The following is an 18,834-nucleotide window of genomic DNA, read 5'->3' as shown; positions in this document are numbered from 1 at the left end:
GCTCCGGACTGGGCACCCTCGCTGCGGGCCCCGGACTGGGCACTGTCGCTGGGGGCCCCGGACTGGGCACCCTCTTGCGGGCCCCAGACTGGGGACCGTTGCTGGGGGCCCTGGACTGGGCACCCTCGCTGCGTTGCTGGGGGCTCCGGTCTGGGGACCGTCGATGGGGGCTCCGGACTGGGGACCGTCGCTGGGGGCTCCGGACTGGGGACCATCGCTGGAGGCTCCGGACTGGAGGCCGTCGCTGGAGGCTTCGTGCCATGGATCATCCCTGGAGGCTTCGTGCCATGGATCATCACTGGAGGCTTCTTGCCATGGATCATCACTGGAGGCTTCGTGCCATGAATCATTACTGGAGGCTTCTTGCCATGGATCATCACTGGAGGCTTCTTGCCATGGATCATCACTGGAGGCTTCGTTCCATGGATCATCACTGGAGGCTTCGGACTGGAGGGACACACAGGACGCACTGGGCTGTGCAGATGTACTGGCGGCCAGATGCGCTGAGCCGGCACCCTCCGGCCTGGCTGGGTGCCCGCTCTAGCCTGGCCAAATCGGGGAGCTGGAAGGTAGCGCACCGGGCTGTGAACCCGCACTGGAGACACTGTGCGCTCTGCACGTAGTTTTTTATGTTTTACGTTGTGTACAGAGGATATTTTTGCAGAATTCTACATGCAGAGTCTCAATTTGGTGTTTGTCCCATTTTGTGAGATTGGTGAGCTGACCCCAGACCTCACAATCCATAAAAGGGCAATGGTTTTTATAACAGATTTTTAGCCAGATCCTAATTTGTATGTCAAATTTTATGTTCCTTTTGATGGCAAAGAAGGCCGTTCTTGCCTTGTCTCTCAGATCGTTCACAGCTTTGTGGAAGTTACCTGTGGCGCTGATGTTTAGGCTGAGGTATGTATAGTTTTTGTGTACTCTAGGGCAACGGTGTGTAGATGGAATTTGTATGTGTGTGTCACGACTTCCGCCAAAGTTGGCTCCTCTCCTTGTTCGGGCGGCATTCGGCGATCGACGTCACCGGCTTTCTAGCCATCGCCGATCCATTTTTCATATGTCCATTTGTTTTGTCTTGTTTCGTACACACCTGGTTTTCATTCCCCAATCAATCTACATGTATTTAGTCCTCTGTTCCCCATCATGTCTTTGTGTGTAATTGTTCATTGTTAATGGTGTATGTTCACGTGCGATACTTTTATAGTTTGGTGGTCCTGGTAACGGGACCTTTTTTGGAACACCATTATTTTTTTGAGATTTATTGTTAGGGCCCAGGTCTGACAGAATCTATGCAGAAGATCTAGGTGCTGCTGTCTCTCTCTATCCATGTAGTTACCTCTCCTCCTTCCACCTATCTCTCTTTCCCTCCACCTAGCTACCTCTCCTCCTTCCTCTCTTAATTGGAGCCAGCGAGAGTGGCCTAAATCTAATTAGCAGAGCTGTGTGGGGGACTCATCAATCTTTTTTTATTATGCCATGACAGGGCTGGCCATGGAGCGCCCCTTCCATTTGTCACCGGCCTCATTCACTGATAACGGGCATTTGTCACTGTGTTGCCTGCACTTTAATGCCATCAGCGGCCATGACAGTAGCGCGTCAAGGGAGTCACGGCGACACACACATCCGTCAGCGGCAGGCTTCCACGGCCACAGGGACACACTGCAATAAGGCTTCCCACAGAGCTTGTGATGACAGTGCTGCTGCTATTAATTACACTGCTGCAGAGAGAGAGAGAGAGAGAGAGAGAGAGAGAGAGAGCTGTGTTTGTGTGTGTACTGTAGTGTGTTTGAATCCAAGACATATGTGCTTGTGTTTGAGTGAGCTTTTGCAGTAGAAGTGAGAAAGTACATATGAACATGTAGTGATGTCGGTAAGAATATAGTACTGTTGTGTACTAGTTTTAAGGTAGACTACAGCCCTGTCACAGCCACAGCGTACTGTAGACGACAGCCCTACAGAACTATAACGTTGCTTCTCTTTCTGGCCACTAGGTGTCAGAGTTGGGAGTCTGCCCTGCCAGCTGAGACACAGTAGATTCCTCTACTGCTAATTAGACAGAGGTTGTTGCCTCTGAACATCCTGTGGGGAGACAGGAACTCCATCATGTGTTGTATCACAGTGAAATAGTTCACCCTGTCTGGGGGATTCACTTTGTAAATGAAAAGGCACAAGTCCACAGGTTACAGAGCCAAGCATGAGTCAGTCAGTGGGGGCTAACCTCTGTCTCTTTTTGCCTTGCTAGAGAGCTGTCTAGGAGGCAGAGACATGTGCAGTACATCTGTAGAGCATGCCAGGGAAGTGTAGTATGATGCACAAGAGCACTAGAAACAGTACTCGTGGTAACTCATTCCAAACAACCCCAAACACCAAAATTAAATTGACCAAATCCATACATCATGTTCTGTGTTTGATTCCAATGACTAAAACAAATGTTAACGTCTCACTGACCAAAGTATTTTATTTATAATTTACATCAGGGATGGGCAACTTTGATGGGGGTGGGGGCCACAAAAACTCATCGTGAGGGACCGCAGTGGCTCGTGGGTCTGCATATCCACACATGCATTCAGAGCCAGCCATAGCCTTCTGGGGGCTCTAAGCAACATTTTGTTGGGGGCAATTTTTTGGATGCAATTCGACACATTTTGCTATTGGGTGGAGAGAAAAATGAGCAGTTTTACAGCTAATTCCCTGTACTTGTCTACATTTTGCCATCACTTATGATGTCTGAGAGTGACTTACAAAATCAATTGGTCTGTAATTCGACCATGATTACTACAAGTTTAGATAGCTGACTGGAACTAACTTACCAATGAAATGTGTTTTTATCTTACATAGGTTTATTGAGTGGCTGTCAGTGACTGACATAAGAGAAAAACTGCTGATGCACACATTTTGAAATTGCACCTTGTGTGTTCTACTATTCTAACTCTCAACAGTAAGTTGAGACCCTGACTAACTTCCGTAAAACATTTTTTGGGGGGGGGAAACTGACCCGCGGGGCCAACAAAAGTTGCCCATCCCTGATTTCCGTCATAAAGCTTAGCATGTTACTAATTTGTATAGAATATTTGATTCAAATACAGTAATATATTAGAAAATAACACTGTCTTTCGATAAAACCGTACTGTAGGGTATTAAACACATCTAGCTACACCCTGTTCAGCTACAGACCTGGCCGTCCAGATATCTACTACCCACTTACTGCTGCAGCCTTCGCAATGACTGCAAAATAATAGGCACTGGTTTGAAATAGTAATGTAAAAGACAAAAATAAAGAATGCCTGTGTTGCTGAATAATCGCAATCACAATTTCATCCGAAAGCAAGACTTCAAAATAGTTAGCACATACAGTACGTTGTTGTGCATGAACAGCACAAACTCTCTTGAATGGTTCGACATACAGTATCTTTATGAAGTAATTAAAAGGGGCATTTTGTAAACTGAGGCCGCCTAATGGAAAATAGGGGAATTGCAACAACACTTAATTCAAACAACTCTCCTCCCTCCTCTGCATCACTTCCCCCGCAATGTTGGTAGGTACTAGCTCGAGTCTTTTACTTTCGGTTTGGTCCACCAGCTTCAAAACAGCTGAAAAATACATTTTTTTTCATTATTAAAAATAGATTTGGCAGTGATTTAGATGGTACTGATTGTTTGTTTTGTCACATAAACTGAAATTAGGCAAACAATGTCACATTATTTTTTTTATTTTTTTTTTATTGAACCTTTATTTAACTAGGCACGTCAGTTAAGAACAAATTCTTATTTACAATGACGGCTTACCCCTAACCCGGACGACGCTGGGCCAATTGTGCGCCGCCCTATGGGACTCCCAATCACGGCCGGTTGTGTTACAGCCTTCAATCGAACCAGGGTGTCTGTAGTGACACCAGGTAGCAGTAGGACCCAGCGGACATCTGACACCAGGGAGGGACGGGCTAGATAAGAATGTTCATAGTGCTTTTGCCCTGATTTGTGTTTTTTTGAGAGTAATCAATTTAGGACAACCAAAACGAACCTACTGTCCTGATGAGCAAAGGCATTGACCATACTGGGTGAGGGTAGACACCATGCTAGATAAGATGCCATGTTGAGTCTTGACCGAGGACATGCTGGGTGGGGGGCCAAAGCCATGTTGAGTCTGGACCGAGGACATGCTGGGTGGGGGGCCAAAGCCATGTTGAGTCTGGACCGAGGACATGCTGGGTGGGGGGCCAAAGCCATGTTGAGTCTGGACGAGGACATGCTGGGTGGGGGGCCAAAGCCATGTTGAGTCTGGACCGAGGACATGCTGGGTGGGGAGCCAAAGCCATGTTGAGTCTGGACCGAGGACATGCTGGGTGGGGAGCCAAAGCCATGTTGAGTCTGGACCGAGGACATGCTGGGTGGGGGGCCAAAGCCATGTTGAGTCTGGACCGAGGACATGCTGGGTGGGGAGCCAAAGCCATGTTGAGTCTGGACCGAGGACATGCTGGGTGGGGGGCCAAAGCCATGTTTAGTCTGGACCGTGGACATGCTAGGTGGGGGGCCAAAGCCATGTTGAGTCTGGACCGAGGACATGCTGGGTGGGGGGCCAAAGCAATGTTGAGTCTGGACCGAGGACATGCTGGGTGGGGAGCCAAAGCCATGTTGAGTCTGGACCGAGGACATGCTGGGTGGGGGGCCAAAGCCATGTTGAGTCTGGACCGAGGACATGCTGGGTGGGGAGCCAAAGCCATGACAAGTGAAGCCATGTAAGGAAGAAGCAGTGCAATGCTGAGGACATGCACAGTAGAATAGCACCTTGCGGACAACACGCATACACCCACTAGAGGCTGGAGTAACACAGTATCAGCTGCACTGCAGAGGCACTGGAGCAGGTTGGGGTTTAGGTGCCATGCTCAAGAGCACAACGGCAGGTGGTGGCACCTGAACTTTTTACGCCAGCGACCCTGATGCTGCCACGTTAAGTAGGGGCGCAGCCAGGTCAAGTTAAGTGAGGACAGAGGTCTGTGAAGGCCACTGTGAAGGCCACTGGTAAGAGTGTTTTAACAGCTCCGCCGTGATCAGCAAAGCAATGCCCGCTACAATAAATACACTAGCCGTTAGTACACTGCACACACACACACACACACACACATTCAACCTATACTTACAGTCTACATACAAACACACATTATGTAAACAAACTGACAGGTGATTCCCTCTGGAGAGTGCGAGGGTAAATTGGCATTAAGAAGAGCTTATGGGGGATACACTTTATGTATGGGGTATACATAACACCAGTCATAACACATTTACGAGTGATGCAGTATCATTCATAATCTTCATAACACATTTATTCAACATCGTTCATAAGGAGTTTTCAAAATAAAAGTCCCCTTGAATAAAAAAAATGTTCGTCCCATTGTAAAAAGGAAATATTTATATTTAATGTCACAGTACCAAACCCCTGACACACTATTCACGCAACAGGCTGGGAGCAGCACAGGGTCAGCCTTAAAGCATTGCCCTTGTAGCAGTTTAGGGGTTAAATGTTTTGCTCATGGTCACAATGGCAGTAGGAAATGGCACCAGCTCTGGGTGTAGGCATCTTTCAAATAGATAAGCTAGCTGTGCTTAATTGAGCTTGCCTGGTGCAATGGAATCAATGGAATAGTCTCAAAAGTGCAAACCCTACCTGCCCATCTGGCATTCCAGGTAGGCTCAAGCAAATGCTCAGGCTCAAGCAAACGCTCAGGCTCAAGCAAACTATTTAAACCCAGGTCTGGATGGCATCTGAGCAATTGTTTGACATTGTAACGGAGGTAATAAGCAACCTTAGCTGAGACCTGAAGACTTGTATTAGCTCCACAAACGAATGCCTTGCCTTTATCTCAGCAGGCTAACACAATCTTGATTTTCTTTACACAAAGAAACTTTTTGCGCCATAATGTAAAGGGACTTGTATTTAGAAAGACCCTGTATGAATTCTGTCAAATAAATGTGTTATGAATGTTGTATGAATGATACTGCAACATTCATAAAGGGTGTAATGACTGGTTTCATCAAGGTGTCATGAATGCTTTGTGTATATAAAGTGTCACCGGAAGTGGACTGTCTAATAACGTCTGGTCACACGTGATGACTATGCAACGCCTTGTGTCACTGCACCGCTAATGACCCTATGAATGAACATGAGTCAAGGCAGCATTATTTGTGCATAATTATTTGTGCCTGATTGTTGTGGGTGGCGGAGGGATAACACTTTTCGACTGATGAGGAGTTAGGCAAACGATTCATTATTCATCTTTATTTGCTCTTGAGCGGCAGCATACATCATGTTTCTGACCAATGAGGCGCGAGGAGGCTTAATTATTGACAGGATCCCAAACAGAATGAGCCAATCCACTAAGGACCAAAGGGGGGTGTAGGCGGGACTGTACCTACATACATCACAGGCTGCATACATCTCTCTACAGAACACTCACTCATTTGTCTCTTATACAGGGGATGTAAACATCATCATCACACAGGCAGATAATTGGCAGATTAGAGCAAGGCCATTGGCTGCATTTACAACCGCTCAACTTTGACCTCCAGAGGGCGCCATTTCCTTACACAGCAGCAAAGTGCAACAGGGGTCGGACACCGGCAAATCGGGTAAGCCACCCGCCCCGGTGTCTCCCTGTGTGTGTGTGTGTGTGTGTGTGTGTGTGTGTGTGTGTGTGTGTGTGTGTGTGTGTGTTTTCTCGGCTCAAATGAATGGAAACTTAAAGTAAGATAAAGTATGTAGAAGAACGCAGCTCACCTTGCCTAATGCAGAAACAAGTAATGACACAGGATCACACATCCAACACTGACATAAGGCATGAATGGTAAGTGAACCTGTAAGCATAGTGAAATAGAAGAAGTAAGTTGCCATGACCTCACTTAGTCAGTATATTCCATGAGGTTTCTATCATAGTTGGCCACTCTTTAATCTCTACCCAGTACAGCCAGATAAAGACTGGCCACCCCTCGGAGCCTGGTTCCTCTCTAGGTTTCTTCCTAGGTTCCTGCCTTCCAGGGAGGTTCCCCTAGACGCTGTGCTTCTGCCTCTACATTGCTTGCTCTTTGGGGTTTTAGGCTGGGTATCTGTAAAGCACTTTGTTAAAACTGCTGATGTAAAAATGGCTTTATGAAATAAATGGGATTGATTAATCAAATATTATAAAGTACTCTGTCGTATCGCAAGGAGGAAATTAATGTAGTAAATACAAGAATGCAGTGCCCCCCCCCCCCCCCCCCCCCCACACACACACACACATAGAAATGAGGGAGAGAGTGATCCAAGCACAGCAGAATCCCATGACTAGAAACTCCCAGATGAGGAAAGGCCTTCTGCCCAGATTCTCTATTGTAAAACACTAGAACGAGAGAGAGAGAAACACGAGATACTGTACAAAGAGACGGAAAGCAACGAAACATTAATAACAGGACCGTTAAGAGAGAAAACTGTGACAGCACAAACTAACAACCGTTCTCATGACTCCTCCATAGACTCACGCCAGTGAGGTCAGCGATGATCTCGACGGCTACTGTACCCACTGTAGTGTACTGGATCACTGGGGCTGGGATGCCCGCGTTCTCAAAGATGTTGTTGGTATAGAACCAGAGCTGCAAGAGAGAGACAGACACATTTGGGCTTGAGTGGCATGGGCACAGGTGGCACAGCATGGGCACAGCATGGGCAGAGTGTAACAGTGGACAACCACTCACATTCAATTTCAATTCAATTTGGGGCTGTGGGGGAGGTGGACTCTAGACACGGGGGGTAATCAGCATGAGGAACAGACGGAGATAGTGAGAAACCAACACACACAGGTCTACACTCCCATTAAACACACAAATACACTCCTCTATCCTGTAGCGCACACAGAACAGTGACAAGACCTGCCACTTGTCACCTCCACTTAACTTACAGCTCACCTCTGGTATCTGTCTGATACCATCATCATCATCACCACCACCATCTTCATCCTCACTCCCTGTGTTTCAAATAGATTGCCAAAGCTAATTAGCTGCTAAAAATACATTGCAGAGATGAGGCTTCTAATGAGTTCAGCTCTGATGGGTAAAATGTGCACTTGTTGGCCCCAGTCCTCTGGTAATGATTTGAATAATGAAAGCATCTCAGTAGCATAATTCAGGAAGGGATTTAGCTAATCAAATCGCTGTTCATTAATGACTCGTAGTTTTGGGCTCTTACCACACGATCACGAGGCTTCTAAAAGATTAGGCAATATTTGGTTTGCCTTTCAACTGAGCCTCTTGGTGTAGTGGGCCCGACTGTGGTGGGTATGGGTGAGGAGTATGGGTGAGAGAGGTAAGAAGGTGTGGGAGGAGAGTGGGAGGAGATCGGGAGAAAGGGAGAAGAGGGTGAGAGAGGGAAGAGAGGGGGAGTGTAGGAGAGAGAGGGTGAGAGAGGGTGAGAGAGCGAGGGAAGGACATGCAAATGAGAGTGTGAGGAGGGTATAAATGATGGGTGAAAGTGGTTGAGGTAGAGAAAGGGCAAGGATTGCTAACAAAGAGGACAAAGAGTAACAGAAAGGGCTATAGGCGTGAGGGAAGGAGAGGAGCACTATAGCAAACAGCTGAGTAGTCTGACAACGTCGCTGCCGGAGAGCTGCATGCCAATGTTGAGGAACACATCAATGAGCAAATGCGATCGCATAGACGGATCCAGTATCGGGCACCATACCGACACAGTCTCCACCGACAACAGAGAGCGCTCCTCCTCCTGCATCTCCTCAATCTGGGGCGGCAGGTAGCCTAGTGGTTAGAGCGTTGGACTAGTAACTGAAAGGTTGCAAGATTGGATCCCTGAGCTGACAAGGTAAAAATCTGTCCTTCTGCCCCTGAACAAGGCAGTTAACTCACTGTTCCTAGGCCGTCATTGAAATGAAGAATTTGTTCTTAACTGACTCACCTAGTTAAATAAATGTAAAAAAAATAAATAATAATAATCTCCAACTGGATGTTTCACTTGGGCCAGTACCATTTCAATGCTGATGTAGGAAATAAAACAGGAAGTTACAACACTGACCCAAGGAAAATGAACATTACTTGAACTTTGTTATTCACAGTTGACTAAAGATGTTAGCACATGACTAGAACAACAAGATTGACACAGGAAATTAACACAGCCAGGAGGTTACACGATTCACACTATTCAGACACTAAGTATGTGACCTTGTCCCAATGGAGTCAAGCATTCTGACCTGCAATGGTGGCGTAGACATTGTGCTTCTCAAACAGCATGTATTGGGGTTCTCCGGAAACCATGGCAACAGCATCAGCTGTTACCACCACCAGCGAGAGGAACAGGGTCCGGGGCTCCTCCTGTAACCATGACAACAGGTGTCACTAACATATTGTCCACATGTATTCCAAAATAAGCGATTCCTAAACCATTGAAAACAATTTCACCATTCAATGTCAATAACACTGCAGATTAACACATATACATGACTAAACATATGGTTCTCTAAGCATATGAACGCCACGTTTAAAGTTTAATGTTTTTCCTGAAAATGGTCTTTGGCGTGCCCTTCCCAGAAGTTTGTGTAGACCCAGGATCTGGGCCGAGAAGACCCCACCACGCAAGTTCTTAGCAGCTATCTCCCCCCCAGGTTCATGGCACCACACTCAGAGAGGTACCTACACAATAAAACACAACAATGACAACGGGGATGTTTTTTTCCCCAGTCTGAAATCAAGAAAACAGACAGCAGTGAGCAAACACTCACCTTCTTTTCATTGCAACATCCGTAACTTTATCCAGATACTGTGCAACATTTATATGTGTAGATTTCTGACTGATTGAACCTTGACCCTTATCCTAATCTTAACTCAAACTCTCACCCCTGAACATCACCCCTCTCATTGAGTGGACACACTGGTTTGTTTGTAACGGAGTGGATCCCCGTGACAAAGCGGCCAAAGTCGACCATCTCTGGAGAGCTACAGATCCTTCTGAAGTCCATGAGTGATCCAGTGATGAACACCAACACCGTCGAGTTCACCAGCGTGCCTTTCCTACATACACATGCACACACGCACAAACACACACACACACACACACACACAAGCTATGGTTGGCCGTCCACCATTAAAACGCTTAGATTATCATAGCCAGCTAATTAATGTACCAAACCCAAAACTGTTGTATTTATGCATTTGCACAAGCAGTTCATAAAAGCACACGGACCAGATGCAATAGCAGGCGTACGTATATTCGTTTTATGACAGAGTAGTAAAGTCTCCCCCCAATATACAGTCAAGGAGGACGTGGAGAGTTCTGATCACCCATAAAACACTGCTGGGTGATGAACTTGATCAGCTCATACCTGTGCTCGTAAATTGTTCTCTTTCATTAGCATATAAATGTCCAGTGAGATTGTTTGAATGCTTCAGATAAATGAGATCTAAGAGGCAGAGGGTACAGAGAGGGCACTGACTGCACTCCAATGGTGTGGTGCCCCATAACCAATCAGAGTTGCGCCATAACCAATCAGAGCTGCAGTAGGCCTATACGCAAATACGCAGCGGACTATGGCCCTGCATCGCTAGAGGCGTCACTACAGACCCGGGTTCGCTCCAGTAGCTTGTAGCTTGTCGTTCACATTCGCACCCTTGGGCCAGACTACTATGTATAGGGGACAGGTAGTGTGCAGTGCAGAGGGGACAGAGCGAACGTACCGCAATCTTCCATCTAAGCCTCGCAGCTACACATGGACTGCCGAGCAGAAGAAATATCAGCCCCTGTGAAGTTCACTCAACTTTCTAGAGTTTCCCCTGTTAGTTAAAACCTCTACAGGATCAGTGTCCCCCCAACAGGAAGGTTATGCTAAGGTAGGCTAATGTGATTAATGAGGTTGTAAGTAACATGAATATTTGACATATCTGATATGGGCAGAAAGCTTAAATTCGTGTTAATCTAACTGCACTGTCCATTTTTCAGTAGCTATTGAGGTGAAATAATACCCTGCTCTTGTTTGAGGAGAGTGCACAATTATGAACTTGAAAATGTATTAATAAACCATTAAAGCACATTGGCGCAGTCTTGACACAACATTTAAACATATATGCAATGGTTCATTTGATCAGTCTAAAACTTTGCACATACACTGCTGACATCTAGTGGCCAAAATCTAAGTTGTGCCGGGGCTGGAATAATAGATTACGGCCTTTCTCTTGCATGTTTTTTTCCTTGTGTTATCTTTTACCAGATAGAATGTGTTATATTCTCCTACATTCATTTCACATTTCCAAACATTTTAAAGGTGTTTCCTTTCAAATGGTAACAAGAATATACATATCCTTGCTTCAGGTCCTGAGCTACAGGCAGTTAGAGTTGGGTATGTCATTTTAGGCAAAAATCGAGGGTTAGATCCTTAATTAACACTATCAACGTTTCCCTTTCCTGTGGGAATTGTGATCGAATCAACGCAATATTAACCACTTTCAATGCAACATAACAAAATAAACTATGCAAACTTAGTTTGCAAAACTAACTATGCAAGAGATTTTGTTGTAGGCAGAGAGCATCGGAGTAGGACTGTATTCTACACAGACCGGTGCGCCATAACCAATCAGAGCTGCAGTAGGCCTATACGCAAATATGCAACGAACTATGGCACTGCATCGCTAGAGTCATCACTACAGACCCGGGTTTGATCCCAGGATGTCCTTGTCCCATTGCGCTCTAGCGCCTACTTGTGGCAGACCGGGCGCATGTACGCTGACTTTGGTCGCCAGCTGTACGGTGTTTCCGACACATTGGTTAAGCGACCTGTGTGTCAAGAAGCAGTGCGGCTTGGCGGGGGTCGTGTTTCGGAGGAAGCATGGCTCTCGACCTTTGCTGATGGGACAAGATTGCAACTACCAATTAGATGTCACGTAAAAGGGGTAAAAAGTACAAACACAAAAAAACAATAAAAAAGCTAAACAATGTAACTTAAAGCGGGTACAGGCTGTGTTCACAGTAAACACGAGCCGGAAGTTGCACAGAAATTCACTCAGTGCTGGAAAAAAAAGAGAGGGAACATTGGTAGCTTGTACAAAGAGTTACAACTCTAAAGGGCACAGGGTAAGTAAACACTATGCACTCTGAAAGGCAGACAGGACGGACATTGTGTACTCTGAAGGGCAAAGGAGACCAAGGGAGCCAGGACAGAGTCATCTCTAGGGTCAGAGGGCAGAAGGTCACTCAGGGGTGATAGATGGAGGCACAATCTAATGCCCTCAGTGGTGTGTGTATATGTGAGAGGCTCAGAGTGCCAGGCAGGGTGCCATTGCCCAGAGCTCCAGATGCTGCAGTGTGTCTCTGAGGCTGTTCATGTCAATTAGCCAACAGCCACCCTGCAGCTGCAGAGTCTGGAGGGCTTAGCCATTGACCAAAACCAAATCAAAGGTCTTCAAAGGACAGGACTTTCCAAATCGAGTCATGTCTTCCCTTTCATCTAACAACATGCATTACACATACAAAGATGTAAATACAGATGTACACCGTCTCGAATGGGGAGCAGAGAATAGTTGACTTATGAAACCCAATACATTATGGTGGAATCATCCTGTGTAAACCCTGTATAGGACTGTGAGTCACTGGGAGTGTGTGTATGGGGAGTGTGTGAGGGTCTCACCTGGTGACCAGCATGCCCACCATGAGGGATCCCAGTAGACCCCCAATGGCAAAGATAGACACGGTGAGAGAGAACATGCGGGTCAGAGCCTCCCCATCCAGCCTTTGTGCCATGACGACTCACTGACATCCTATTGTAGAAGTCTAATGTGCTGAGGGATAGAGAGAAACAGAGAGAAAGACAGAGGGGGGATGGAAAGAGTATTACTTCAACAGTATTACTACTGTTAATCACTATGTTGATTTTTCATGGATTTCATTTGTTCTTGTGCTCTTGCTTTGGCAGTGTAAGTAAGATGCCGATCATGCCAATACAGCTCATTGAGTAGAATTACATTGAGAGGAGAAAAGAAATGTTATCACATAACCATCATCTGACACCATTCAAATCACTGTATGACATATCGTGTGTCATACAGCATACAATGGGTTAGAAAATGTCACTACGACTTCAATTTGTCACCGGCATCAAAACATACAACGCACTCCCTAATTGCCATTCTTGCATTCCTAAAATGACTTCCAGAATGCCCATGTTAATGAGAAAGCCCCACTCACATTCAATCCATCTCGATCTGGCCAATCAGAGCCTACGGAGGGGAATGCAGAATCACAGCCAAACTGGAAGTCCTTGTCATGAGGCCCGTGCTGCTCCTCTCTCCTTGGCATTTTCGGGTCACAGACCAGGACTAATTCAATTCCACTTGCATTGTTCACTCGCACTGTCAGCTAGCTCCATTGTGTCTGTGGAGTGTGTGCGTGTGTGCGTGCGTGTGCGCGTGTGCGCGTGTGCGCGTGCGTGCGTGCGTGCGTGTGTGTGTGTGTGCGTGCGTGACGTTTGTTCTGACAGTAATTTGACCTTAGTGTGTTTCAACCATAGAAACAGAAAAATGTTGATCAGGCTCTAAATATATGAAAAAACAAATGGTGACATTTTTTATTATTCAGTCTGCTTCCTTCAATCAGTCAATATTATTTATAAAGACCTTTTTACATCAGTAGATGTCAAAGTGCTTATACAGAAACCCAGCCCAAAACTACCAACAGCAAGCAATAAAGATGTAGAAGCACAGTTTCAAGGAACAACTCCCTAGAAAGGCAGGAACCCGGGAAGAAACCTAAAGAGGAACCAGGCTTGGAGGGGTGGCCAGTCCTCTTCTGGCCATGCTGGGTGGAGATTTGAAGAGTATATTGCTATTAAGGCCAGATCATTCTTCAAGATGTTCAAACGTTCGTAGATGACCGTCAGGGTCAACTAATAATCACAATGGTTCCATAGCTGCAGCCAGAACAGCAGAAACTGGATCAGCAGCATGACCAGGTGGACTGGGGACGGGGACATCCAGGAGTCATCAGGCCAGGTAGTCCTGAGGCATGGTCATTGGGCTCATGTCCTCCGGGAGGGGAGAGAGAGAGAGATGGAGAATTAGGGGGCGCATACTTAAGTTCACACAGGACACCAGATAAGCCAGACCGTGTGGGGGGGGGGGGGGGGTGTGTCTGTCGCCGCGTCTGATGATACCCCTACCCATATCCAACCAGGCAGGATATAACCCCACCCACACCACTAAAGGGATATTAACAAACTTAACTTACTACCCTGAGAAGAGGCAGAGTATAACCCACAAAGATCTCCTCCACCTCACAAGCCCGAGGGGGCTCAAACCGGACAGGAAGATCACATCAGTGACTCAAACCACTCAAGTCGAGAATAGCGAGAATAAAAGCCTGGCACAATGTCAAGCACCCCTCCTAGGGACGGCATGGAAGAGGACTAGTAAGCCAGTGACTCGGCCTCTGTAATAGGGTCAGAGGCAGAGAATCCCAGTGGAGAGAGGGGAGCCGGCCAGGCAGAGATAGCAAGGGTGGTTCGTCACTCCAGTACCTTGTCATTCACATTCGCACCCTTGGGCCAGACTACACTCAATCATAGGACCTACTAAAGAGATAAGTCTTCAGTAAAGACTTAAAGGTTGAGACAGAGTCTGCGTCTCTCACACGGATAGGCAGACCATTCCATAAAAATGTAGCTCTATATGAAAAAGCCCTGCCTCCAGCTGTTTGCTTAGAAATTCTAGGGACAATCAGGAGACCTGCATCTTGTGAGCAGACGTGTAGGTATGTACGGCAGGACCAAATCGGAAAGAGAGGTGCAATGTGAGGAGCAAGTGCATGTAATGTTTTGTAGCAAAACCTTGAAGTCAGCACTTGTCCTAGTCAAAGATCCTAGTAGCCGTATTTAGCACTAACTGAAGTTTATTTAGTGCTTTATCCATGTAGCTGGAGAGTAGACCATTGCAGTAGTCTAATCGAGAAGAGACAAAAGCATGGATTAGCTTTTCTGCATCTTTGGACAAAAAGTTTCAGATTTTTGCAATGTTACAAAAATGAAAAAAAGCTGCCCTTGAAATATTCTTGATATGTTCATCAAAAGAGAGATCAATGTCCAGAGTAGTGCTGAGGTCCTTCTCAGTTTTATTTGAGACGACTGTACAACCAAGATTGTCATATCAAACAGCAGATCTCTGTTTCTTGGGACCTAGAATTAGCATCTCTGTTTTGTCCGAGTTTAAAAAGTAAAATATTTGGCACCATCCACTTCCTTATGTCTGAAACACAGGCGTCCAGGGTAGGGAATTTTGGGGCTTCATCATTTTTCATTGAAATGTACAGATGTGTTCGCATAGCAGTGAAAGCTGTCATTGTGTTTCCGAATGACATCACCAAGAGGTAGAATATACTTTCTTAAATGTGTGACTCAGTGTTCTGACGAGAGTTCAAACATAGAAATCCAATGTAGAACTGCATGAAATTTAAATGTTTGGGAGATGGACTTACATGGGGAATTGATCCCAAAATGCTAATTGTTTGTAGTAGCTAGTTTAACAAAACTGATTGCAGTCACTCCAAGGTAAGGAAACAAATATCTAATTATAGCACGCACCCCTGAGGGGCACCCGTGTTGAGGATCAGCATGGCAGATGTGTTGTTACCTACCCTTACCACCTGGGGGAAGCCCGTCAGGAAGTCCAGGATCCAGTTGCAGAGGGAGGTGTTTAGTCCCAGGGTCCTTAGCTTAGTGATGAGCTTTGAGGGCACTATGGTGTTGAGCTGTAGTCAATGAATAGCATTCTCACGTAGGTGTTCCTTTTGTCCAAGTGGGAAAGGGCAGTGTGGAGTGCAATAGAGATTGCATTATCTGTGGATCTGTTGGGGTGGTATGCAAATTGGAGTGGGTCTAGGGTTTCTGGGATAATGATGTTGATGTGAGCGATGACCAGCCTTTCAAAGCACTTCATGGCTACAGACGTGAATGCTACAGGTCGGTAGTCATTTAGGCAGGTTACCGTAGTGTTCTTGGGCACAGGGACCATGGTGGTCTGTTTGAAACATGTTGGTATTACAGACTCAGTCAGGGAGAGGTTGACAATGTCAGTGAAGCCACTTGCCAGTTGGTCAGCGCATGCACAGAGTACCCGTCATGGTGGTACGTCTGGCCCTGCGGCCTTGTGAATGTTTAAAGGTCTTACTTACATCGGCTACGAAGAGCGTGATCACACAGTCATCTGGAACAGCTGATGCTCTAATGCATGCTTCAGTGTTGCTTGCCTCGAAGCGAGCATTGAAGTAATTTAGCTAGTCTGGTAGACTGGTGTCACTGGGCAGCTCGTGGCTGTGCTTCCCTTTTGTAGTCCATAATAGTTTCCAAGCCCTGCCACATCTGATGAGCGTTGGAGCCGGTGTAGTAGGACTCAATCTTAGTCCTGTATTGACTCTTTGCCTGTTTGATGGTTCGTCTGAGGGCATAGCGGAATTTCTTATAAGTGCCCGGGTTAGAGTCCCGCTACTTGAAAGCGGCAGCTCTACCTTTTGCCTGTAATCCATGGCTTCTGGTTGGGGTCTGTACATACGGTCACTGTGGGTACGACTTCATCGATGCACTTATTGATGAAGCCAGTGACTGATGTGGTGTACTCCTCAATGCCATCTGAAGAATCCCGGAACATGTTCCAGTCTGTGCTAGAAAAACAGTCCTGTAGCTTAGCATCTGCGTCATTTGACCATTTCTTTATTGACCGAGTCACTGGTGCTTCCGGCTTTAGTTTTTGCTTGTAAGAAGGAATCAGGAGAATAGAATTATGGTCAGATTTGCCAAATTGAGGGAGAGGGAGAGCTTTGTACGTGTGTCTGTGTGAGGAGTAAAGGTGGTCTAAAACATAAAACGGCAGCCATCCCCTCCGGCGCCGTTCTTCCAGAATTGTGTGATGTGGGTGTTGTGTTTGTTTGTGTTCTGTTTTGTAGTTTATTACATTCCTATTCATTTAAAACCAATAAGATCTCAGCTGCATTTCATGTTATGCACACTCTCAGACAACCATGTTTGGCAACAGTGTTTCACAGTTTTTGGTGTTCGCTCTTTCTGTCCTTTTCATTCTTTCTCTCCTCCTTATTGCCCAATGTCTGGCTGTCTGTCTCTCCCTCTTTTCACCACCCTGTGTCTCCAGACTCCAGATTGAAGATTGTGTTTATTGAAGGAGAAGGGGTATAGTTTCTTAGTGAGTTTTCCTTGCATTGGCTCAACACACCATAGACCTGATCATGTTAAGTCACTTAGATTGACGGCTCAACACACTTACACACACACACACACACACGTACACACACACACACACACACACACACACACACAAACACACACACACACACACACACACACACACACACACACACACACACACACACACACACACACACACACCACATACAGTTAACTGTGGTTGAATGTGATTAGGGACTAATAAAATAATAGGATAATGAACTGCTGAATACACAGGCTCTCAGTAGTGCTGTTGGAGCAGGGAGGCCCCTGGTGGCCATGTCATTGACCTCTAAGTGACACTGTCTGATTCACTTATGCCTTGGCTGCCCTCTGCATGTGTGACAACTGACGGTGCAGCTTTGTGCCGGCCTCACACAGTGAGAACATTCCACGAGTTAATGTTCCCCCTTATTCTCCCGGCAATACATTCATTTGATTTTCTACCTGTTGTCGAATTTACCTTTAAACATTTCCTATCATGTTGTAAGAATATCCCAGTAATTGTAACATAATTACCAAAGTCATCTTACTCAGTGTTTCCTGGTCCTGGGGGGACCCAAATGGACATACAGAAAGTCAATGAGCTAATGTGGACAAGACCCAGCTGCTATTGCATTTGTGTCTATGGGAGACCCACCCCGTTAAGTAGACCAGAACTGACAAAAAAATGTCAATGGTGAACGGCCTGAGTGAACTATCTTCCTTTATCCACCATCTTTGGTAAAGACTGTTGTCCAGAGCCTTCCTGGCCGTGAGACACGTTACTTTCTCACAGTGAGTCAAGAGGAATTCACTGAGGTTGGATGGATCTGGGATTGACAGAGAGTTCTGACCTCAAAGAAGAGATGAGGAAGGAATGCAGTTCCAAATTGAACATTAGCACCTGACCATGGGACTTCTTGAAGATTAGGGATTGGATTGGTCCAATCAGAGGTCGTCTAGAAGGAGCTATTACTAAATCGCTCATTTCTAGCCAGATCTGCAAGAATCAAATCAAATCAAATTGTATCTGTCAAATGCGCCGAATACAACCCTTAACCAACAATGCCTTAAGAGGTTTTAAGAAAATAAATAGATAAGTAGAAAATAGAAAATAAAAGTAACAAATAATTAATCAGCAGCAGTAAAATAACAAGCGAGGCTATATACAGGGGGTACCGGTACAGAGTCAATGTGCGGGGGCACCGGTTAGTCGAGGTAATTTAGGTAATATGTAAATGTAGGTAGAGTTAAAGTGACTATGCATAGATTATTAACCGAGAGTAGCAGCAGCATAAAAGAGGGGTCTGGGTAGACCTTTGATGAACTGTTCATCAGTCTTATGGCTTGGTAGTAGAAGCTGTTAAGAAGCCAATAAGCATGATATTGGGTTAAGTATTGGGACACAAGTCCTGTGTGCTGTACTGAACTCCGTCCCCCATGTCACCCTGTGCTGCATTCAGTTCTTTCCCCATGTGCTCCCTCCTCTGTTGTGGTGCCATTGGCTGCGGCCCCTAACGGTCTCTGGGGCGGTAGCTAGGGGGAGGGGCAGGAAGATGGATTACCCTCCACCATATTGGCCATCAGCTCCAATCAGCAGCGGGGC

At 46.1% G+C, this 18,834-nt stretch overlaps 1 pseudogene; it reads right to left on the bottom strand.

Moving 5' to 3' along the window:
• Window positions 1-6,780: 6,780 nt before the first annotated feature.
• Window positions 6,781-18,834, bottom strand: part of LOC110503087 — a 46,330-nt pseudogene continuing 34,276 nt past the window's right edge.

Source organism: Oncorhynchus mykiss, chromosome 23 (assembly GCF_013265735.2).
Source record: "Oncorhynchus mykiss isolate Arlee chromosome 23, USDA_OmykA_1.1, whole genome shotgun sequence".
NCBI classification, from domain to species: Eukaryota; Metazoa; Chordata; class Actinopteri; order Salmoniformes; family Salmonidae; genus Oncorhynchus; species Oncorhynchus mykiss.
The sequence above is the reverse complement of the archived record's forward strand: the minus strand, read 5'-3'. Positions and strand labels throughout refer to the sequence as shown.